This window comes from Ambystoma mexicanum, chromosome 12 (assembly GCF_040938575.1).
Source record: "Ambystoma mexicanum isolate Mex_15411 chromosome 12, UKY_AmexF1_1, whole genome shotgun sequence".
Classification (NCBI taxonomy): domain Eukaryota; kingdom Metazoa; phylum Chordata; class Amphibia; order Caudata; family Ambystomatidae; genus Ambystoma; species Ambystoma mexicanum.
This window is the reverse complement of record NC_090936.1, coordinates 439,932,602-439,954,358: the sequence shown is the minus strand read 5'-3', so window position 1 is coordinate 439,954,358 and position 21,757 is coordinate 439,932,602. Positions and strand designations below refer to the sequence as shown.

Here is a 21,757-nt window from a genome sequence, read left to right as displayed (position 1 = left end):
CTTCTGAACAGTCGGGCCCAGGTCTGTAATTTAGTGGCCTTGCTGAAGAAGCTCTGTTTAAGATATATTAAAGGTGCTCCTTCGAGTCAGAGCGTGCCGGTGGATCATGATATTATATATATTTTATTTATATCGCGCTCGTACACAAGTATTTCAAATGGGCTTCATGCCATGCTCAGATTCAGGCTTCCCCTTTTTTAGATCCAAGGTCACTTACTGGTGACTCCGGACTTGTTTGTTCACTGGAGACTCCCATCTCGCCAACAAGCCCAGAGTCTCCACCTATAATGGACCAACCAAGTGCTAGAACGCGTAGGTGCACGCAAAGTTAAGCACACTAGAAGCAGAGGACGGTGGGAGCAGCACATCAACCCGGCACTGTCCAGACCATTAATATAGATATGATCAAAGGAGAGGCGTTGCTATGTAGTGAGGGTCCAGATTTGAAAGAGAATGGTCAAATATACCTCATTGTAATGTTATAGTCTCGCTAAATGGCTCATCAAGCCAATTTCTGACAGCAAAAGAAGGCAGGTAAGCAGGGAAGTCAAACTACTGTTTTCCAATTAATTTCAATGACACAAATGCAGGAGTCCTCCGCAGAGGCGTAGCCAGGATTATCGAATAAGTGGGGCATGAAGCTAATGTAGTTGGGCCCACCGCAACAACACTGACATCTGTAAATGCCCACACAGCTATCCGATGTGGGCATTTACAGATTTTGGGTGGGCCTGGCCTGCTCCGGCCCTACATTGTCTACACGTCTTCGCTCAGTCCTACCACTGGCCTCTTACGTCAGCCAGAACTCTTCTCAGACCACCACAATGAACAAAATCAACAAACAGGATGATACACCGAAGCTACTGCTCTCCCAGTTTTAAGACCTCCATAAAAGTAGTTCTCCAGAGTTAACAGTCCGGCTTAAGAACTCTCAAAGGCCATGAGGCAAAGCCGGCCACAGTGCTAAGGCCCATGATAAGGTTCCTGTCTTTCCCTGTCTTCCTCTGGCTGCCGACCCTGTTGCACTCGTTCTGATCTATGGCTCCCCAACAAAAAAAAAAACACGCTACAGACCCAGATCCTGCCAACCAGAGCGGTACACCCAGCACAAGGCAAGAGATGCCCCAGCCCCATGCGTTATGCCACCCGCCTCGTCTCAGGACTCCGGCTCCTCCCAAGGCGCACCGAGGCCGTGGGCATTTCACCTTAGTCCAGGCAACAACATCCAGCTCTTATCCCCCACTCCCGCCAGTAAAGAATGCCCCTTGCGTATTCCCCTGTCACCCCCCAAAAGATTTTTACTGCTTCTATCTTGAAGCGCTATGTCCTCTGTTCCCCACTCTAGCCCCTACAGCGCATCAGCGACACCGCCAAGCATTAACAAACTCAACTCACAAAGCACCCGTAACACAAACCCTGGGGCAAATCGCCAACCCTTTTTGCAAATTCCCTCAGTGCATCCTCAGCCACGGACACTCCTCAGCTCTCCAACCACCCCACCAGCACTACAAGGAACTCCTAGGTGCAAAACCACAAAACTCTGAGCACAACGGCCCGTGACGAACCTCGCTGGTCTGCAGCTGATCTGTACACCCTTCACACAACCAACCACTGGCTAGAATATACCCCCCGGCCCCCACCGCCATCCTGGTCCAGCCCTCACAGCTAAAACCCACTATGTACCACTTTGCGACTATAATGTTCCTTCTAAGCTGCCAAAGCTGCCACGTGCAATCGCCAACCTCCACTGTAAGGGAAACGTTCTTTGTACCCCATCTGTGATCCTGAATGCCTCTACTGTAAAGGAAATTCCCTGTGTGAATACTGACCTCCACTGTAAGGGAAATGTTGCTTGTAACCCCATCTGTTATCCTGAATGCCTCTACAGTAAGGGAAATGCCCTGTGCTATTGCTGACCTCCACTGTAAGGGAAATGTTGCTTGTACCCCATCTATGATTCTGAATGCCTCTGCTAAGTTGCCCTGTGCGAATGCTGACACTGATTGTAATCCACAATATCAAATGCTTGTTGCAAGCTACCTACCTCTCTTTTTGCAGACGTCTCGGAAAACAATGCCCGCATTATGATGACCAACACACCATTGCCCTGTGCCTCCACACCCATCCATGTCACAAATAGCAATACTGCCCCAAACATCCTCCACTCCAACGTCATCCTCACATGCGCACACACACCCCTCTGAGATGACTCTTATCCACCATTCCTCATCTCAGACTCCACTAACACTATTCCATGCTCTGACTAACACCACCACCCCACCTCCCACACACCTCTTGCCTACCCTAAAATGGATTGGCACTCCTGAGCACCGCACAAATTTCACCAACGGACTGAACCCGCTGCTAGCCCCCCCCTTAAACCGCCCACCAAGATTCACTCACATATTAGCCCCCACAACCAGCCTACCCAGACTTCCCACTACTCCACTGCCATGCACTGCAAGGCGCTCGACTCCCTAGTTGGGCGCCACACGGCTACACAGACTCACCTCCAGACTGACCAAACCCCTCAACTCTACACTCCCCACCATCCACCCCCCCCCTGCGGAACCCTCTCACTGTCACCTGCACAGGCCGCACCAGTCTACATCGCCTCTTATCCCGAACTGTAGTGCCCACAGCACCCCCACTTTCCAAATTCACTAAATCCTACCACTTCCCCACCATCTTTCTCACCATTACACACACAACGAAGACCACCACCCCCAAACCACCCAACCCTACCACTGAACCCAAACATTTTGGTTGCGCCCTGATCAACGCGCGTTCGATCTGCGCACATGCACTTGATGTCCACGACACGATACAGGACCTCGACCTACTCGCCATCATGGAAACCTGGCTGCACGATGCAGCAGACCGTCACTATCCATTGCCCTACCCCATGGCTAGGCCATCTTTAGATCCGATAAAGTTGGCTCATCAGGTGGCAGGGTTACCATTATATCCAAAACTACCATCCCCATCAGAGCCTCTCCTCTCCCCTACCCTCCCCTCCAGGCTATGAACTCCTCTTAGCCAAAATAGAACCTCACCTCCAAACAACCCTCAACCTCCTACTCCTCTATCGACAACCCAAAAAGTTCCCCTGAGGTTGACATACCCTTACTCATCGCCCCTCTACTGAAACCCAAAACCAAATTTTGTGCGCCTGGGCGACTTCAACCTAGGTTTCAACAACCCCACAGACCAGAAGTCTATCGCGCACGCCACATCCCTCAGTGAAATGAACCTTAGCCAAGCAGTCTCTGCACGACCCATTCCAAAGGCAGAACCCTCGACTGGATCTTATTGACTAATATCCCTACCCAAGTCCCCGCCATTAACCCTGTACCTTGGACAGACCACTCCTTGATTCAATTCTGCATCACCCCCACGCCCAATACCTCCAAAAAAACGGATGAACCACCATTTATCACTGCCAGACACACCCGTTAACTTACTAAAGAAATACTGGAACCCACCATTCTCGCTTCCCTAGAGCTAGAGCCAGATAGTACCGACCCTGAAGTCATCCGCAATGCCTACAATTCGGCCCTTCTCACTGCCCTAGACCGGCATGCCTCCATCAAAACCTCATCTTGAAAATAAAACTTTCCCCACAATTGGTTCACTGAAGAACTCATCACACTCTGCAAACTGAAACGCGTCAAAGAACATCTCTGGAGGAAAGACCCCACCCCCTCAACAAGGAAGCCTTTTCTAACTCAGACTCTGGATACAAAAAAGCTGTTATCACCACCAAAGCCAGCATCTATAACACCTGCATCAGCGAAGCTAGCTCCAACACCAGAGAACTTTTTTTAAAAACTCAAGGAGCGCGAAATCCTAGCCCTCCTCTCACCCATCCACCAGCTTCCCCAAAGACAAAGCCTGGTGCTCTCTGGTCCAATTAGCCATTATGAATAAAACTCACAATCTTTGCAACAAAACCATCGCCAAAAAATCCCTACTCCTCCGCACTAAGGACACCCCCCTACCCAGCGCCCTACTCACCCCAAATACCCTCCTTTTAAATTCTCCCTGTCTCTCCTCCCAACATACTTACCATCCAACGCCTCAAAGCCTCCAACTGCATAGGTGACATCTGCCTGGCCAACCTCCAAAATCGGTGCAGAACCCCTTGCTCCCACTATCTCAAAATGTATGAATGCATCCTTCAACACCCAAACAATCCCCAATTCCAACAAAGAAGCATGGGTCACACCACTCGTGAAAGACCCCACCCTTCCCAACAACTACCGCCCCATCACAACCATTCCCTAGCTCCTGAAAATCCTCGACTACACCGCCTACTACCAACTCCAAACCCACCTAGAAACAACCTACTTGGCACCAGACAATCTGGCTTCAGGCCCAGACACAGCACCAAATCTTCCCTCCTCGATCTTAAAATACAGCTTGATCACATCCGCGACACTGGAGACCTTGCCATCCTCCTCCTGCTCGACCTTTCGGCTGCCTTTGACCTCATTGATCAAAACATCCTCTGCCACCACCTCACAGATTTGTTCAACCTCTCTGTCGAAGCAGCTGACTGGATAAAGTACTTACTTAGCGAACGAACCTCCAGAGTCTTTGCAGGGTCCAAATCTGCGGACCCCACCCCCGTTTCCCTTGGTGTCCCCCTAGGATCTTGCCTTTTCGCCCGCACTCTACAACATGCATACCACGTCACTCTTCGACAAACTGGATAAGTTAAATGCCCCCCACACCAACTTCACAGATGACACGCAGTTCCTCCTCAAACTCACTGGCAACTACGAACTTGACTCTGACAATGTCAGTCAGGTCTTTAGCATCATCCAGGCCTGGATGGCAAACCACCACCCTGCCTCAATGATAAGACATAACTACTCATTGTCGGTTCTCCTCATCACCGCAAACACCTTGAACCCACCTTAACCTCCTTCTGCATCAACGGGTACATTACCCCTGTTTCCACCCATGTCAACACTCTAGGGGTATACCTTGATGCCGAACTTAACATGCACAAACACGTCAAGGCTGTCCCCTTGTCTGCGGCCTACTCAACGAAACTCATTAACCCATCTAGGAAATTCCTCACCAGCGACAACTGCCTTAAACTGGCCAGAGCCATCATAGGTAGCAAACTTGACTACTGCAATGCAATCCTTAAAGGTACTTCCTCGAAAAACCTAAAAAGATTGCAGCTAATCCAAAACAACACCCTCAAAGCAGTTTGGGGGCTGAAACGCTCCGACCACATCTCCAATGTGAGATGTGCAGCCCACTGGCTTCCAGTTCAGACTCGCACAGAGTTTAAAATCCTATCGATCGCCCACCGCTGCATACATAACACTGCACCACCCTAACTCACCCATCGCATCTAACAAAAAAAAAAAAATCATCTCACGTAGCCTGCGCTCCTCCTCCTCTACCTCACTAAATACCCCAAGGCTCTCCGGAAAAAGAGCAGGAGGAACTAGCTTCACAGTCATCGCTCCCACCCTCTGGAACATGCTTCCCCCCGACATCAAAGAAGACCCCTCCTACATGTACTTCCACAAAACCATCAAAATATTTCTGTTCAAGTATGATTGACTACAAGTGCCCTCCCTGTACTGTCTTATGGATGCTCGATAACCACAGTTTGATACAAAGCTTGTACAATGTGTCTTTTAATGTACTGATTACTTTGTAACCCCTAGTGGCGTGATACCTCCGGGTTTTAGACGCTTGAACAAATGCAATAAATAAAATAAATAAAGGGCAAAATCGGTCTTGTGGTGACCAAGTGCAAGAAGGACAGAGTTTCCAATGTCCCTACTTCCAGCCTAACCTCCATTCTGACCCAGACTAAGGGGCAACGAAATGAAGGTCAGTGGACAGTAGCGAATTTAGGGAAAAGGTCGACTCCCAAGAGGGGAAAAACAGATTTGATAAACCCGCGAAATGGCCAAAACAAGCCAATTTCTGGCAGCAAAAAACAGGGGCGAGTGTGGACAGTCAAATCCGGTTTTCTTAATGACACAAATGTTGAAATGAGCAATATGTAAAGGTTAAGAGAAAATGTGGATAACTAACCCATGCTCTTTTACCAAGTGCACTCTGAACGATTATCAGTAAAATATTATTCCTGCCGCAAAACTGCCCGGCTCTGCCTGACCTTTCGCGCTGACAAACACTAAAAGCTGTAAAATCCCCGAGCTCTCCCTTGTGCGGAGCATGCCCTTGGAACATGTCAAGAAGTGGGGCGGGGGGTGACGCAGAGCAAAAGCTGTGCATCATAAGAGGGCGCTGGCAACCTCACGGTGACATAATTAGGAACATAAGATGCCAAGGGCACGGTGCCTTGCGCAAGTAATAAAAAGACCATTCAGTCCAAGGCTGGGAAGATTACTGGATTTAAAGGACAAGGCAGCCCTTGTGACTTGGCAGCACTGTGTCAATCCTAGCTTGGAGGGTTCTGTTTCATCATCAGGAGTTTTTCCGAATTATTTTTTTCTTGCATAAATTACTTCCAAAAAACGAATCGATTTTTTTTCTAGTTGCCCCCCCCCGAAACACACCCTTCCCCAAATATTAACCTTACCCCACTCCCCCCCACCAATTTTTATGCCCTTAAACCCTCCCTCTATATATTTTGATGAGTTTTTTCAAAGTAATTTCTTTGTAAAAAAAATCCTGTCGATGAAAGGATGCCATACCAACTTGGAGAGAGGCAGATTGATGAAATAGAGGGGACGCGTTCCCACTTATTTCTTTAGCGACACTAATTGACAAGGAAAACGAAATCGCTGCCCTGTCCAACAAGGGCAATGTTCATGCAGGGCTTCCGGCAAAAGCAGCACTAATCCCAATCCAGGTCATTTTATGTGCAGTAGACACCCTGGTGTGCCATGACTTTTCTTTACATAATACTAGTATTACCTGAATCACAGCCTCAAACATTTTTTTTCCAGCTAACCATCCCAAACAGTGATCTACCCAAAAACGAGTTCATGTGGCACCTATCTTCTTTCTCCTGTGCACACTGGCTGGAGAGTTGAACCTGTAGTTAGTTATCAGACCTTGAATTGTGAAACAAAGTGTGAAGGAGCGAGAAAACCAAAGCCACACGAATGATAATGAGGCAGCCCCTGGCATTCCATACAAGCCTGCAAGATATTACAAAAGCTAAGCTGGTGAACAACCACTTGTCACCGGCCTGACTTACGAACTGCTGGTGGGAGAAGCGGTCACTGAGGGCAAGGTCCCGGTAACTGGGTTGGTAGATAACCGAAGATGACCGGCCAGAATGGTGTGCTAACATCAATAACACCTCCAAAGATCTTGGAGGAAGTGCTTGCCAGGAGAAGATACTGCACCGAGTGTACTGGAAGACGACGAGGAAGTTTATAAGAGGTATAAGCGACACAGATACATGCTGATCTGCGGGTGGACTCCCGAGCGTGGGATGGACCTTTTCTTTTAACAGACCTGGCCAGTATATTGAACTGGTCCTAGAAATGTCAAAGACAGAAAGGTGCAATATGTTCATACTTGGAGCTTGGAACACCCCAACTGCCAAGAAAAAATTATCATAATGGGGAACACCATCCACCTAGGACGAGCAATCTCGTCCTTGGCACATAAGGGGTTAAAAGGCCCCCCAAGGGAGTGTGCTTTGGTTTAGGAGGGCCACAGTGCTAGGGAAAACATTGCAAAAAAGTAGTAGGTCCCAGGACTACACAGGCCTTAAGGAGGTTTGGGCATGTGGGAACACCACATTTGTTACGGAGAGGACGATCCCATGACAAAAAGGCCCGGGAGAAGGTTTCAGGTGATTTAGTCTAGGTTATGAGGCGGGCGCTGGGGGAAATCATCTGGGCCAAGGGATTTACTTGAATAGCACTCTACAAAGGCCTCACGAGAACTTTCCAATTTTCAGAATGCTCATCACAAGTAGAAGTGAAGCTTGTCCTGGGATACACGTCCTTGAAACAAACATACTCTGGTGTTCTTATCTACTTTGGCGAGCTACGGGCAGCAAGTCTTTCTCTGTCGGTGGGACTCTCGCTAATACCCTTCTTGGAGAGGAGTTTCTGAATCTGCACCAAGAGAGATGGGGGATCCACTCTGAGTAAAAGGGGGGAAGGAGGGATAGACAGTGTTGGGTTGTGGGGGGGAAGCAGAAGGCAGAAACCCTTGCAAGCCACTGAAATGACCCATGCGTCTGATGTTATGGTCCACCATGAAACAAGATGGTGAGAAAAACTCCCACCTACTGGAGTTCCATGAAACCATTCCTGACCATCACTTAGAGATTTTGTCAGTGGTGGTAGAAGCGGTGGTAGAAGGTGCTCCCAATGATGATGAAGCAGATTTGGAGAAAGAACCCTAGGCCTACTGTCCTCTGATTTCTGTGTTGAATGCTGGAAGAGCTGTCTGGCTGTCAAGCTTTTCAAAATACCTAGAGCGAATGTCTGATCTTTGCAAGTAGATTTTGGCCACTAGGTTTAGTCAGTATGGAGAGTGGCTTTGCTGTCAGGGTACTTTCCTCTTTGTAAGCTCCTCATCAGTTGAGCCATGAAAGAGGAGGTCCTTGCCTTCGAAAAGGAAGGTCCAGCACTTTATCCTGAATGACCTTAGCAAATTTGGTTGCGTGGAGCCATGCCTAACAAGCTTCCATTTTTATGGCTATTGCTCTAGCTGATGTGTCTATGTGGTGGGCTGCACATTCTAATAAATCTTGTGCCAGAATTCTAGCATCCGTTAGAACGGTTTTGAAATGTTCAAGCTTCTCTGGAGGAATGTATGGTTCGAACTCCAAAAGCTCTTTCTAAAGTTGGCAGCAGCTAGTAGGGCATTGACATTAGGATGTCTAAGTTGAAATGCTCAGTTTGAAAATATTTTCTTTCCCACCGCTTTGATGATTTTACCCTCCTTCAACAGAGTTGAGAAGCCCTGGAGTAAGAGGCAGAGGGCTTAAATGATAGTGTAGTAGTTGCTTCAACTGTGGACGATGGTTGCAGACAAGTGGTTAACGGTATTTCCTCAGAAGACAGAAGCCTATATCTTTTTTGTTGATATGTGGTCCAGAGTATGGCTTTTTTCACACCTTATTTGCCTTGGCTAGTACATCCTTTTGAAGGAAAAGGCATGAGAGATCTGATGTTTTCCGGGGCAGGGCTCCCGCCAACACGCCTTAGGGTGGGCTAGATTCTGGCCTAGGGCTGTCTAAATAAGATCTAAGATCCAGAACCCACAGAAGGGCCTATATTGAAGGGGGTGGTTCTTCCTCTTCTTCCTGTAGGTCAGCTTCTCCCTAATCAGTAGGAGATTCCATTGGGTCCATGGATCGAGGAGTCTGAGTGAGGAGTCCAGGTTCCTTTGGTTCTGGCAGGTGCATCATCAGTAGGGGGGAGTCGGTGGGAGAGAAGAGATTTCCATCAGTTTAGAGCCACCTCTCCTGTGGCTGTGGGAAAAATTCCCTGAAGTAATCCTTAAAATAGTTCTTCATGGGATCAGAGTGCATAAGAGTTTGAAATTTGGGTAAAAAAAGCCCCTTCAAAAGAATGTCTAAATTGAGGAGTTGGGATCGGTCTACCCTAATGCAGATGATGTACAGGAAGAGACACAGTTGAAAGCCATAACATTCTGGTGTGTGGAGTTCATTCAACTGTAGGGGCAAATGGGTCCCTTCCCAAAGAAGCACTAGGCACCGATCTAGGTCTCATGTCAATTAGTATGGTAGATGTTGACAAAATGGCAGACGTCGTCACATTATGAGGTGCCGCCACTTTCAAAGCATCTATGGTGATAGGTGTGTCAGATTTTGTGTTGAGTCAGGAGGTTTGGCCATTATTTTGCAAGCCTTGGCCTGGTTTATTTATGTAATTGTAGCCCTTTTTGAGGGATCCTCAGCAATGCTATTATTTTGAGGTATTTGGGCCAACCTCTGAGCTCATGCGGGATCCTCGACATGGCCAGTAGTCTTTTTAGCCCCTTTTTGGGGATCATCGGCCTTGCCAGCAATTCTTTTAGCTCCTATGTGGGGACCCTTGAAGGAGTCTCTGGTCTCCAGTTTTGTCCTATTAAGGGATACCTCGGCGCAAGCCCTGGTAGTGCTAGGATCAAGGCGACCCCTCCCTGATCCAGACACCCCTGCCTGGTAAGAGGCCACCTGGCCTGGTTGCCCTAAAAAAAAAATGGGGAAGAATAGGCGTTTTCCTTTTTTCTGAATGTCTGTCAAATTACAAATTTACATTTCTGGACTCTTTTCAGGAGAATTTTGTATCTCTTTGGGGTCCTCCTGAGAGTAGAACTTCAAAGTATCCCCTTCCAACATGGAAAAACCATTTGTTTAGAGGGAGATTCATTTTCATGAGTTGAAATAAGGTCCCCTCACCACCCTCTTCTCCTACAGAGATAATGGTAATCGCAGGAACCTGATTATTCTAAAAATGAAATTCAATTTGGTTGGGATGTCGTTCAATTAAGTGGCAAGTACCATTCAAGCTGACATCATTTGCATTCCTCTTCAACTTGACTGGACGGTGCAAGTATTCTAGCACTGCACATCAAGTACATGCTTAATCACTCTGGCCAGTTTAGCATTCTCAGAAACCAGCTTTATTTCATGAAGTAGCATCCACATCAAAAGATGGGGAAGAAAATGGCAAATATAAAAAGATAGCTAGATTCAGACCAAACCACAGGTGTTCCTTCAGGAAACAATCGACTGACTATCCCTCCTCCTAGAATCCCAGTTATAAGAACATCCCCTTAAATGCTTATTATACATGTATCTATTAACAGGCCCATCTATGAACCCCGCATTATCCTTTGTGTAGTCTCTATTTACACGAGTGTTACACCCTCCCATCTTCTGATGCCTCTCCATTACTGCCTGCACTCTGTGGTGATCCCAGTCAGAGATTTGAAGTGGCCTAAAATGATAACCTATGAACATGTCAATATGGTATGAAGTTCTGCTGGAAGCTTCATTTGGCAGAAAGGACATGCTTGTTGAAATTACTAGGTTCCTGGATCCGAAATTAAAATCGGTCATGGCAGGCTGAAACTGTGGTGGGACTTCAGGCAGATGGGTGTTTGCATAAGGTCCGTCTTCGACCACAAAAAGTCACTGGGACGGGACCTCATCATTTGGCTCATCGCATGAAACCCAAACTATTGCACAAAACCCTGAAATGTTGAAGTGGTGGCAGTTAATACAAAAGCAGTTCAGGGGAGGAAACAGGCATGGTTTACATCCAGCAATGCATCAAGGAGTGATGCAATGCATTATTGCATAACAGTAGAACAAAAGTAGTTTGTACACTGTAACAGTTACATTTGCTCACTGTAGTTACTAGTGTACTCCTAGTACACAGTCCTCTTCAATGCCATACTTCGAGAATACCTGAGCTGCCACGAAAGGGTCTGACAGCTAAAACTCTCTGGACCTAAAACAATCAAGTGCCCATGAGCTGGGAATAGTGCCCAGCCCCATTACACTCTGCCCACCGGCTTTGCCGGGAAGTCATTTTCAATCTGCAGTACCTGGCAACTAGCTATGTTTAGTGGGAAAGGCGGCAGAGTGTACGGAAGAAAGTGGACTAGGAGGACATGAGTCAGTATGGTGAACATTTTTCATATCTGTAATCACTCCACCTTCTTTCTCATGCAGAAAGGGCATTGTGCCCAACCCCTATTCTAGGCAAACTGGTTGCAGTGGACCACTTGTGTATTAGGTTTCGTGATGCGATTAGAAGGCCAAGCCAAACTGCTGTCAGACTTCTGAGGCAGATGCCCTGTGGCTCCCTTGCAGACGGTTCGTGTGCAGGGTATAGGCTTCTGAAAACTCACCAAGGCTGCTTCTTCTCTAGATGGTTGTACAAAAGTGCCTTTTAGAGGGCAAACGCTTGAGCCCTATAAGCTTTGCAAAAAAAAAGAGAACCTATCAGGCTACCAACGTTTTAGCTGCCTATTTGTCCCAGAAATCACTGTAGAGGTCAAAGCGCTTGTCAGATTTGATCTAAATAGAATTTCAAGACGCACTAGGGCAAAGGAGCCAGAATTAGCAGATTCTACGACCCAAAACGAACAATGCTAGAAAGGCAACTTTACATGCAACTCATTATAGGTGGATTGTAAGCAAGGGTTCTAAAGGCTCATGTGCCAAGCTAGTGAGAAGGCCCCGTCAGTAGGTAACAGTGCAAGATGCCCTCCAAATGCTTCCTTCAATAGGGCTGCAGCGGGAAAGTGGTACAGGCTGTGATACAACATGAGCCCACCTGAATTCCAACATGCCAGCTTCCAGATTAAGGATACAACATTGTCCAAGTAGCCTGAGCGAGGAATGGTTGCCTATCCATGCGCCAATGGCAGAATGATACCCCCTCCCCTTGCTTTCTGCTGCACTGAGCACTGGTGAAAGCCTTTGTGGCTGGCTGAGGAATGTCCACATTTCCTTGCACTAGGCAGCGATGCCCTAGAGGCACGAATCCAGGAAGAAACCTGATCAGCTCATCAATGAATGGGAAGGCGATGAATACAACCCTCTGGCTCACTCAGTACATAAATGCACAGCCGACAAATGCAGCCAAGAAGAACTTCCAGCCTCCGGAGATCCAGCAAAAAGTGTTGCTAGGCCTTGTGGAGCCATAGGGATCACAGAGAAATGTTGGCGCCATCACAATTTCGTAATTCCTTTGTGTATTAGAGGACTGGATTAAACGAGGAAGCCCTTATGTTGTCCCACTCTAGAGTCCATGCATCAAGGGCTCCATATATGAATAAGAGGTTTGACTATTTTATGCCCTATTTTGGGAAATTTGGAGTAAAGGGATTTCCATATGAGTAAATTTAGTGCTCCTGCCGGACTTGGTATTTTTAGAACGGTAAAAGAAAATTTTAGTTAGATTTTTTTTTTAATGTGTTTATTCTTGTAATCAAACATTATTTGTAGCAAGCAGTTCCTGTAAACAAAAGTAAGCATTTTTTGCCATAAGCCAACTTCACATCAGGGAGCATTAGAGGAGAGGTCCTCTTTGTGAGCGCTACTCATGCTACTGAACTGAACACATCACCAAAGCAGTGCAGTTAGCATAAACAGGCCTCGCGAAATACACTCTACCACCAGCACGGTCAAGTAACCTTTAGGAGGGCTAACTACCATTTCCATTGTACTCAACCCTGTGCTAGAGTGTCCTTTTCTGAAATGTTTGTATTCATTCGCTCCACTGTCTGGCAGCAGTACACCAGGTTAATCTCAATTACCTGGAAGTAAATCCGTGGCCATGTGTCATTCAAACCTCTGAGCTCTGGAGCAGCAAGGAGGTGGAAATGCACTGAGCACTAAGGAGTCTGCCTGCCTGGAGATCACTGTGCTGTTGCTTTCTCCAAGAGAGACCACAGAGGAGTTGTCACCAAGACATACAAGTAGTTAGCCCAAATAAAATGGTATCCATGTAGCCTAGAACTGGTGTGGTACAATACAGATCTTACATCACACCAGTCAACATGTCACGCCAAAACAGACCCCCAATGTTCACGCTAAAACTTGCTGAATTACGTTTTTGTGTACATGATCCAGGCATCCAAGGGATTAAATTCGCATTTTGAAAATTTCTCTTGTTATAGCATTGATGATTAGTCAGAAAATGATCACTCCATTAATGATTATGTGAAATTTAAAAGCTTCAAAACAAGAGTGCGACAGGCTTGGCAGCCCAAACTCCGGTGTCGAGGAAGAGACTCTTTCGGAGGGGTTTGAAAAATTAACATTTTCGGAGCCGTCCACTGCCTTCTGACGGTGAGGCAAAACGCTTGGAGAGGCAAAAGCTAAGGGTGGGGCCAAGGGCGCTGAGGGCAGATGCGTCACTGCAGGCCAGGTCTTGCTGGACACAACTGCCAGCAGAGGTCTAGGTGGCACCCACTAGATGCAGAGAGAGGCAGTGAGTGACAATCTCTGCTGCCTAGGCTCCAAGCACCTACAGGTTCATTGTGGAGAGCGAGGACTCAGAACGGAGGGTGGTTGGGCTTCCATTGGAAGTAGTGGGCCATAAGAACAATGTACATTGAGCTAGACTTTGGACACATGTGCTTTTTTATACATTCCTGACAGGATTGATCAGAAGTAAGGGGTTGGGGAGGAGGGCCACCGCATAGAAGCCCAGCCAGTGGCATCCCTGGCGATTGCAGTCACAACACACACATCCGTTCCCCCGGAGAGGGGCAAAGACTAGTTACCCAATGTTGAGCCTAAAATAGATATGTACATTGTATCCTTTCAAACATACGTTAGCTTGGAAACAGACAGCCCATTGATATTCATGAATGGCCTTGCTCATCCAGTTTCAGGAGTGTATATTAGTAGACAGCAGCTTGTATCCCCTTCTGCATGACTCTGCCACGGCCGATGTGTAATAACACAGACCATTAGTGAGCAGCTGCCTTGTGCGGTAGAAAGGATGGACATCTATACATTAACTGTTATTAATATAATTCTGCTTCAGTTTGCAGACAACCATATTCTTTCTGGTAGCATCCGGCACTATTTAGTGCTCCTTTTGCAAGTCCAAATACTAATTCACACCGTAACCCTACCCTGGGCATCAGCTGATGGACCGTAATACGTGGCACCATTTCACCAAACTCAAATCTTAACTTTCAGATGTATTCGAACCACCACGCTTACTGCAACTCGAAGCCTGCTCCCCAAACGTTGAATAATGCTAATTGTGGCTGCGACTAATAGTACTTCACATGTGAGATGGGAGTGGTGGGGGGCTCTTGTACGCTCTGCTGTCCATACGAAATTATTTTCCAACGTGTGCTGGAGGAAGAGAATATTGAAAAGACATTCATATTCCTGGTGTTTTGTCAGGAGTCACCATGTTATTTTCAATACAAAAAATAATATGCCATCCAGTTACTCAACCTGCAGGTGTTGCACGATTTTAAATATTTTCTGAAGTCTGAAAAAGGATCAGACACAAGCATGCAGGTTACTCCCTATATTTTTTGCTAGGCATCGTGGCCGGACTTAATAAGCAAGCGCATACAATTCTGGGATAGCCCCCGCTGTAGTTCAAAGATATGGAAAAACTTGATTTTTCCTCTTAAGAGTCAAAACCATGTCCGTAAGGTGGCTTGCTGCCTACCAGAGAAAGGAATAAGTAACAGGCGGAAAGTTGTGCCAAGGCAGCCAGACAGGGTCTATGGTGTCCCCCACTTGTAACGTACTATATGGGCTAGAAATGCATTGCCCTTCATTTAGAATAGGTATAACATGGAGCTAAAGGTAGTGCATTCTATACAAAAACACATTCCAAGGTTGCATTCTTGGGGCGCTCTTTGTTGGCAGGCAGCCAAAGGGTAAAAAAAAAACAATTCAATAATAAAGGGGTGTCAGCTGCATTTTTTCTTTGCATTTTTCTTCAGGGTGGCCACAGAAATACTGAGGGGTATCACGAGTGCTGTAGTTCCGGTAATAGAGGGACAGAATGAATGCTCTTTGGAAAAGAAGCGTTTGTACAGAAAAGAGAAAAAAATGGAGGGAGAGTGGGAAACAAAAATACCAAAGATCAAAGGTGTCCGTTCTGGAAGCACAAAGAAAAGGACGGACTCGTGAAGCCTACGGGAGAAGAGGAGTGGAGCGGGTCGCGCGCAACATGCACGTGCCCAAGCACAGTAGCCGATCTAAAGGAGCAGTGAAGTGGAGCGGGCCGTGTGCCCCATGCATGCCCAAGCACAGTAGCCAATCTAAAAGGAGCAGTGTAGTAGAGCGGGTCACGTGCACCATGCATGCCCAAGCACAGTAGCCAATCTAAAGGAGCAGTGTAGAGGAGCGGGTCGCGTGCACCATGCATGCCCAAGCACAGTAGCCAATCTAAAGGAGCAGTGTAGTGGAGCGGTTAGCGTGCACCATGCATGTGCTTAAGCAGAGTATCCAATCTAAAGGAGAAGTGTAGAGGAGCGGGTTACGTGCACCATGCCTGTGCTTAAGCAGAGTATCCAATCTAAAGGAGAAGTTTGGAGGAGCGGGTTACGTGCACCATGCCTGTGCTTAAGCAGAGTATCCAATCTAAAGGAGAAGTGTAGAGGAGCGGGTTACGTGCACCATGCCTGTGCTTAAGCAGAGTATCCAATCTAAAGGAGAAGTGTAGAGGAGCGGGTCGCGTGCACCATGCATGCCCAAGCACAGTAGCCAATCTAAAGGAGTAGTGTAGTGGAGCGGTTAGCGTGCACCATGCATGTGCCTAAGCAGAGTATCCAATTCAGAAGGTTTCTGCAGTGCAAAAGCCTCCAATCCAGCCACTGTGCCATTATCCTGGTGAGACTCAAGTATTGCAATATGTGGAGGATGAAACCTTTCAAGATGCACAAAGCAGTATAACTAAAGGTCAAATGGTCATACAAATTCAAAATCAATATCATATGTTGAGGGTAGCTCCTCAGTATGCTGCAGCCACTCCAAGACACAAACCACATTTTCCAGAAGATCCCAGGCATCAAAGGCATCAAAACTATTCAACAAAACAACCGAGGACAAGAGAGCAAAAACCATTAACAAGTGATTTTCTAGGAGAGAAAAAAAGGTTTTACAATGAAAGCAGCTCTTAAGATGCGAGGAGAAAAAAGCATAACAGTATAGGAAGGAACACGTAGTATTTGCAAAATAGCACTCGGGACCTCGAAAGAATAAAGCAAAGTAAATCCATCAAGATTTCTCCTTGTCAGATCCAAGGTGACCAATTACAGGTCAGCCCAACATTAAAATACTCCCCTAAAAACCCATACACGGAGTCGATGGAAGTCTAGAGGGAGGAGAGGAACGCGGCACCCACCTTCACTCTCAAATCTCCAGCGCTTCCGATCTAGTCCTTTCAGCAACCTTGAAGTTGGAGACGGAAAACAGAACGGAGTAGCAAATCTCGACTAATGCAGAGCTCGCCAAAACATCAGAGACAAACCTGCCCGGAGCTAAAAAGGAGAGACCGCGTTTAACGGTTTCCTGCTCAAAAGGAATTCTCATTGTGTAAGAAAGCAGCTTCACTGTAAGCATCAGAACCCAGCCCACAGGCCACCCCAGCGCCAAGAGTGACATGACCGCAAGATAAGATAAAACACGACAACACAAAGTCCACCTTAAGGACGCAGAGGGAGACGGTTGACCTTCCGGTTCCAGGTGTGCTGGCACTAGAAAGCCCACAGGGCACCGCAAATAGGAAGACGGACACCATTGTGCAAAATTCTGCCCAAGTTTGTTTTGTTTGGCCAAATGTCCAAAGGTTTGAACCAGAGCAACATTGGGCAATTCCAGTGAGCATCACCGATCTCCACCTGCCCCCTTTTACCAAAAGCTAAAACCCGAGCCGTTCTGCTCTTTTGGCATCTTAATGCGTGCACCTGCAGTTTGCTCCAGTCGTGTGATTTGTGAATCTGCCTGGCCCAAGGTATCAAGTGCAAATCTGAGATGCTCGCAGTCAGAGCCTGGTTTCCTTCAGGACAAACATTTGCTAAAATTCACAGGAGCACCGCACGTAAGCCCATCGCATCAGGTAGAGTATAACCATTGATGGGGTCTTTACAATGATCGAGAAGTGGCATTTGAATGCAACAGGAACTCGGAAGCAGAGTTATTAGAAAAATAAAAATAATGAAAGTGGCAATGAGACTATAAGGTGTCAAAAGGGTTCAATATTTCATAAATGTATTGAAACCTAGCTGACAGAAAGTGTACATGTAGTCTTCCTGCAAGCTTGCCATTTCGAGTAATCTTCAATTTCGTCCTTCCGAGCAAGTTTAACATTCAGAGTAACTTTCCAATCCGCACCCAGTTCACACCATTCCAGTATACCGCTTGCAAAAATTCCACATTATTTATTTAATGCGCATGTGTAAGGTGCTTATACATCAAGTAAATTGTGTTTCAAAGCGCCTACAAGGCAACAGGGAGGGAACATGGGAAAGAAAGCAGATATGACAATGAAAGATATAGGTGGGCCTACTAGGCCTTGTGAGCATTCAGAATGTGCACGTGCAGAGAGAGAGAAGGGATGAGGGAGTGGGGGGTAAGTGCTCGGTGTACCAAAGAGTAAAGTGCCACGGAGTAGGAAGCTGTTAAGTGACTTGGTCAGCTAAGTGCACGACTATGGTGGTATAGGCCAGTAGATGCCAAGGCAAGTGCTGGCAGCGGGCGGAGGCTGAAGACGATTGGGTGTGGGAAGCCAGGATCCAGGAGGACACATAAGTGGCCTGGTCACCAATCTCAGCAACTGTGGGGTTTTATTATTATATTATTATAATTGATTATTTATAACGCCCTCAATACCCAGAGGTCTCCAAGCGTGGACCCAGGGATCGAACCTGTGTCGCTCTGCATCGTCTTGCTTCCATGGTGAGCCTGTTGCCCCCGAGCTATCCTTCCGAGACTAGCAGAGTAGAGAGGAAGGGAAGGAGGAGGGAAAAGGGAAGGTCTTGAGGAGCTTCTGGAATTTGGGGTGATCCGGCTCAAGATGAAGAGGAAGGGGGAGGCTGTTCCATAGGAGGGAGCCTGCCGAGGAAAGATCGGCCACCAGCTCGCTGTTTAGCGAAGCCTTTGACACACAGAGAGTTGGTGCCAGAGGAGCGTAAAGATCTGGAGGGAGAGAATTTAGTGCAAGCCAGTTGTAGATAGCGTGGTCCCTGGCCCCAGACAGCCTTATGGATGCTGCAGAGGGATTTGAATTTTATCCTTGAAGCAATCAGGAGCCAGTGGAAAGTTTTTAGGGCTGGAGAGATGCGGTCTCTGGGCTTGAGGCCAAGGAAAAGTCTTGCAGTCCTGTTCTGGATTACCTGGAGGGGCCGTAGAGAAGAAGAGGGTAGATTAAGAAAAGGTCTATTGCAGTAGTCTAGCCTAGAGAGGACCAGAGCTCTAGAGACATTGAGCTTCTGGAGGAAAGGAAGAATTCCTTTAACGAGGTGGAGTTATCATGGACATCAAGCCTAGTGTAGATAACAGGAACTCTGCTTATGTAGATCAAATTTAAAATATAAATATACAGAAGACCTCTCTATGCCCTATAGAAAACAATTGTAGGCAATATGAGGCTCAGGACTCAAGCCGAGAAAGTGGCTCCAAGAAAGGTGGTTCCAAATACTCAGGGTGGCTGAAAGAGGGTTTGTTTAGGAAACTGCTCATCAAAGTTACTATTGTACTCCTTGTCCCTTTCTGATCTGAGCACTCTGTGCAGCAGAATTTAGAAAAGAAGCGAAAAGTATAGGCATGATGGGTGCTGCCCCCATCTCTCAGGCCCTTCTCGGCTCCCAACTGCATGTCTCTTCCGCATCAGATGTTAGTAGCAGGGTGCAAAATGTGCACTTGCTATTGGCTAGTGATAATTGACTCTTGGCGAGGAAGCCTTGGTGTGCGGTCTGTATGTATAGAAAGGAGGTGGCAAGTGACTTTTTATGGCTGGTTAGCGCCTTGCAACTTGGCATTTTTGCCCCTGTTAATAGTAAGCGGAACACGTTAGGGAGGGCGGGGGGGGGGATGGATGGTGGACCGGACAGGGGACTATGGCCATAGCATAACAGTAGTCACTATGGCAACCTCCATACTCTTACATCCCATCCTCTTTCCTCCATGTTCCTGGGAGGCTGCTAAGCAACAGCGATGAGGGAGAATCACAAATAGCAGATGGTAAGTCTAACCAAAGAGGCCTTGCAAAACCAAACAGGCAAACCTTGCATCTGCTCTTGAACTTGCTTTGAGAGAGCAGTGCTTGCAGAAAGCGTGTCCAGTAGGGAAAGGCCACTTGCCGACTTTGTAAAGATCTTCCAAGGGGAACAGGTCTCTGAAAGTCACTGAAGCAGTCACAGCTCATTCGAGGAAGTGGAAGGCATTGAAGTATAGAATACTCCAGTATGAAGAAACCACCCACCTGGATATGGTGGCTTTGACCACTTGTTTCCTTCTTCAATATCTGTCGCTCTACCTTTTCCAATTTATTTAAGCACACTTCTATTATTCCAATTCTGAAGAAACCCACCGCTGATCCTTTGCTTGTCTCAAATTTCGCCTCCTATTTCTCTATTGCACTCTCTCTCTAAACTTCTAGAAATGCTGGTCTATTCTCAGCTCTCCACCTTTGTTTCTGATTCTTCTGTTATCCCAAAATTTCAATCTGGTTTCTGTCCTTTTCATTCCACAGAAACTGCCTCCTTTTGGTGTTGAACTCTCTCCTTTCGGCGTGCAAACATCCATCTTTCCTTATTCTTCTAGATCTATCGGCAGGCTTTTGACACGGTTCATCACTCCTTACTCCTAGCCTCACTTTTTTCTTTTGGCCTCTCAGGTAATGTTCTATCCTGGTTTCATTCTTATCGCTCTAACAGAAAATGTTCGGTTTCTTGGGCGGGCAAGTCTTCTGAATCATTCTCGCTTGCCCACAGTGTACCTCAAGGATCAGTTCTGGGCCTTTTTCTATTCTCGCTCTACACATCACATCTTGTGGCTGTCATTTCCTCCTTTGGGTTGTCCCACCATTTCTATGTGGACGACACCCAACTACTTTTTTCCTTCTCCTCTTTCTCCCCTGAAATCCACCTTAATCTTTCTGCTTGCCTGGTTGCAATCAAATCTTGGATGCCCTCCCATTATCTCACTCTTAATACTACAAACACTGAGGTACTGTTTTTCCCTGCAAACAATCTTTCTCCTCATCTTACACCCTCTTTTATATCCTTTCCACCTTTCAATTTCATCCACAGGTCGTAATCTCTACTTTGATACAAATCTCTCCTTTTCTCACCACATCTCACTAACTGCCGTTTTGTTGCTTCCACCTCTATAATATTCATAAAGCTTGTCCGTTTCTTACTTTTCAGGCATCCAAACTTCTAATCTCCTCCATTTTTTCTCAACTTTCTTTTGCTACTCTGTCCGATTTAGCCTCCCCAACTCTCATCTTGCCCCACTTAAATCAGTGTTCAACCTTTCCATTCATCTTTTGTGTCTTCTCTCAACGCTGGACTCTATTGCTGTATCTCTTAAACACTTGGTAGGTTATCTTTTCATTCTCAAATTAAATGTAACTTTCTTTGTCTTGTATTTAAATCTCTTTGTGGTCTTGCTCCCAGCTATCTTGCTGCACTAATATCTTTCTATATCCCTGCATGCTCTGTTTGTTCTCCTCACTTTTTTACTCTTGGCTCCTCGTCCCCTGTGTACTCAGTCTTGTTTTCGTCCCTTTGAGCTTCTTGCTCCTCTATATTGGACCACTCTTCTGCTTTTTCTTTGCTCCATTTCCATCTACTCTTTGTTACCTGGTTCGCTGAAATACCATCTGCTTCAAAATATTTCTGTGATTGTTCACTGGATTTTAATTGTTTATACATTTATTTTCCTATGTACAGCATTTTGGCTTAAGGCGCTAAATAAAACATGAATGAAATACAAATACAAAAATGTCCAGATTTCAAGTCCTACCATTTCTGTTCAAATCCAAAAGGGGGGTAAATTCTGGGTTCCCCAGCCAAGCTAAGGACCACCAAGATCCGTCCCTGCCCAAGCGACACCAGGAGAGTAGTTGCCAGGACAGGGTGCCCAAGGAAGAAAGATCACTCAGCTGTGGTCACCGCATGTGATCCATGAAACTCTGGAGTTGATGAGGAGGCCTGCGAGTGACAGGACTGGAAGGGTTTGCAAGACCAGCAGCAGTCCCAACGTTGGTCGGGTCTGAAGCATTCCAAACAAAGGGAGTAGGGGTCCACCACAGGAACGTTCTGGTCACAGATGACA

The 21,757-nt window shown here is 46.7% G+C and overlaps 1 protein-coding gene across 5 annotated transcripts in view; it reads right to left on the bottom strand.

Moving 5' to 3' along the window:
* The window catches only part of ADIPOR2 (adiponectin receptor 2), a 421,991-nt gene that overhangs the window by 290,363 nt on the left and 109,871 nt on the right, over nt 1-21,757 (bottom strand). The window contains exon 1 of one of the 5 annotated variants that reach the window (XM_069628631.1): nt 16,821-16,839. The exons of the other annotated variants lie outside the window; for them this stretch is intronic. The gene's annotated coding sequence lies outside the window, so the exon portion shown is untranslated. Of the gene's footprint in view, nt 1-16,820; nt 16,840-21,757 lie in introns of those variants that run through there. 5 annotated transcript variants of the gene reach the window in all.